Raw genomic sequence first — 3509 nt, 5'->3', positions numbered from 1 at the left:
CCACACTTGCTAGGTGGTAGCCTATAAATCGACCGCGGTCCGTTAGTATACGTCGGACCCGCGTGTCGCCACTGTCAGTGATTGCAGACCGAGCGCCGCCACACGGTAGGTCTGGAGAGACGTCCTAGCACTCGCCCCAGTTGTACAGCCGACTTTGCTAGCGATGGTTCACTGTCTACATACGCTCTCATTTGCCGAGACGATAGTTAGCAGACCCTTCAGCTACGTCATTTGCTACGAGCTAGCAAGGCGCCATTACCAGTTACTATTGATGCTGTAAAACATGTACCGTCAAGAGCGATGTTCACCATTATGGATTAAAGTTAAGTATTCCACAGCTACGTCCTTTTTTGCTAGTCTAATTTCCTTGACCTGTTCCAGACCTCACGCCAGCCTGCGTGAGCTAAAACGCGTGCCTTTCGGCTTCCTCTCATACAGGGTTGGCTCTCTTGCCAATCCACAACTTCATGTGTATATTTTACTGTACATACTTAGCATGCTTCGGCCATGAGTAAATGAAATAAGTAAGTGAGCTGTATAGTGCAGCGTTATTTTTCAGACAAGCAACACCTGCCCCTCCACTGTAATGTAGTAGCAGACATTCCCAATGCGTCTGTGACTTTGTTTTGAAGTGCTTTCCGTTGAGTTGATGCTGGGCATCGCGTTACATACCTGATGAATAGCATCTCTTTGGTCTGACTACATCTAGACACTGCAGCAATAAAAGTGAAAAATCTTTTAACGTCCCATTTTACATAATCGTCTATTGCGAAAATGTGTTTGGCCGTGTTCGTGTGTGCCTAACGGAAAGTAAAACTGGACAAGGGTGTCATCTCCGAAGAAAAATGTAACACCGGTTAGTGAGGGATAGGTTTACATCTCTGAGGACAACTTATCCCGCCTACTCCACTTTCAGTAAACAATGAACTTTACCTAATACTTTTGGAATAAATGAAAAAACGGTCGAAAGCACTGTTCGTTCATTAAGTAATTAAAATTGCAAACAGGAATGAGTAAGGAATAATTTGAATAAGCGGTGACAGAGGGCTACACCCACTTTTGCAGTAAAAAAGCACGTCACGAAATAATAGTGAGAATAAATTCCGTTTTTGCTACCCTCGTTTTTTAACACAATGAAATGAATTCTGAATAAATAAATCTGAATAACTGGAGGCTTCCTACTGTTATCCTAAATAGTAACGTAACCCCATAGTAGCGCTTACTCATTTTTACTAACTTGTGAACTGGATATGAAAAACGAAAGAAGTCAATTGACTTAAGAATTATTTAAATAAAAGAACTTCCACTGAATATCAGCACAACTGCAACGCCGTAATATGAACCAGGCCAAACAACAAAACAGTCACAGGTTTACTTAAAACTAGCAAGTATGAATATTCGTTTTCCTTTAAATATAATGTTTAGTTAGAAGCGGCAACGGCCTTGCCGCTGTGGATACACCGGCTCCCGTCAGATCACCAAAGTTAAGCGCTGTCGGGCGTGGCAGGCACTCGGATGGGTGACCATCCGGGCCACCACGCGCTGTTGCCATTTTTCAGGGTGCACTCAGCCTCGTGACGCCAATTGAGGAGCTACTCGACTTAGCAGTAGCGGCTCCGGTCAAAGAAAACTATTATAACGACCGGGAGAGCGGTGTGCTGACCACACGCCCCTCCTATCCACATATTCAGCTGAGGATGACACGGCGGTCGGATGATGACAATGGGCCTCTTGTGGCCTGAAGACGGAGTGCTTTTCTTTTTAGTTAGAAGTGCCAGGAATTAACTTCAAGACTAGCTTTGGCTGTAAACAATATTTATCTCAACAGTGAAGTTACTGAGACGCATTAAAAATATTTTAGTTCTGTTTTCAAAATTATTAAAAGATATAGAAACGAACTGGCACTGAAATTAATTTTGATATGTTTCTTTATTTTCAAATAAACGACACTGGGATTGTTTCAGTTACAGGAATGGACATGGGACCTATTGGTAACAATGACTTAGGATAATTACTAGGTTAGAGTTTCTAAATTTTTGCTGTAATTATTATTAAAACTAAAGTTCACCAATATCACTGGGTAACGCCGTTACATTTCTAAGAAACGTCAACTAAGTGGAACAGTCCTACAGCCGTTCGTTGTTGAAGAGATGACGCCGTAGCTATCGTCGACAGTGCTGCGGTATCCCCAGAGAAAATTTGCGAGCAGAGATTTACTTAGCACTGACCACTGGCGCGTGAGGATCTTGATGTGAGTGGAGCTGCCTTTCCACCTGCCCACGCTCGTCCGTTGCTATCGTGCCGCTAGTTAAAACTTCTCCTCACACTGAGCTAGCTCGCAGCTCGCATCACATCAGAGTCTGCAGCGAAGTTGTTGAGCAGCGCGCGTTCTGACGTCACATCACTCGTTTCCAGAGCCGCCGATACACAGCGCGTTTTAACTCTTTGATACATATCCCTAAAATTTCCCTAACCAACACCGACCCAGTATAAATTACAGTTATTTACATTATTATTTATAAAGAGCAATGAAAATATAAATACGTTTTAAGTTATAAGAAAATCGAGATACAATATTTATAGTACATTATATGCAGGGTGATTTTTTCCACCGTGTACGAACTTTAGGGACTGATCGATGAGAGGATGCAGAACAAAAAACGTCTACTGGACTTGTGTCCGGAAATGCATGGCTTTCTTGCTGGAAACCATTTATTCAGTCAGACTTTGTTACAGAGACTGGGGGATAATATGCGCTGTACCTGCTGCCACAGTTACAGTACTCATAGTTTCCTCCTATAGGGTGGTAGACTTCCTCATACGTCACGCCCTATCGCCGTCCCCTTTCATAGTAATTGGTCGATTCACATCTCTTGCAGACTCGTCTTACAGCGGATGTGATACAGCGTTGTACACAATGATTCCGTATTCGACTCGAGAGCTTGCCGACATGGTGCTTACCTTTATTTTGTGAGTCATCAGCCTTCTGACTAGCTTGATGCGGCCCGCCACGAATTCATCTCCTGCGACAACCTCGCATTTACGGAGAGGCAAATGGCTACGGTCGGCGGGCAGCAAGGTTGTGTCGGAGACCTATTCCCACCGAGAACAACCACACCATTCAATGTTTGCAACAGTGTTTCACAGTTTAATCATAGCTAACATTTGGTTCAAGAATCATGAAAGAAGTTTGTATACATGGAAGAGGCCTGGAGATACTGGAAGGTTTCAGATAGATTATATAATGGTAAGACAGAGATTTCGGAACCAGGTTTTAAATTGTAAGACATTTCCAGGGGCAGATGTGGACTCTGACCACAATCTATTGGTTATGAACTGTAGATTAAAACTGAAGAAACTGCAAAAAGGTGGGAATTTAAGGAGATGGGACCTGGATATACTGACAGATCCAGAGGTAGTAGAGAGTTTCAGGCAGAGCATTAGGGAACGATTGACAATGATGGGGGAAAGAAATACAGTATAAGAAGAGTGGGTAGCTTTGAGGGATG

The 3509-nt window shown here is 43.2% G+C and overlaps 1 pseudogene; it reads left to right on the top strand.

Annotated features, from left to right (window-relative positions):
• Positions 1-1433: 1433 nt before the first annotated feature.
• On the top strand, positions 1434-1551 carry LOC126105164 (5S ribosomal RNA; annotated as a pseudogene).
• Positions 1552-3509: the final 1958 nt, after the last annotated feature.

The sequence above is a fragment of the Schistocerca cancellata genome, chromosome 1, assembly GCF_023864275.1.
Source record: "Schistocerca cancellata isolate TAMUIC-IGC-003103 chromosome 1, iqSchCanc2.1, whole genome shotgun sequence".
In the NCBI taxonomy this organism is placed as follows: domain Eukaryota; kingdom Metazoa; phylum Arthropoda; class Insecta; order Orthoptera; family Acrididae; genus Schistocerca; species Schistocerca cancellata.
This window is presented reverse-complemented; position numbering and strand designations above follow the sequence as displayed.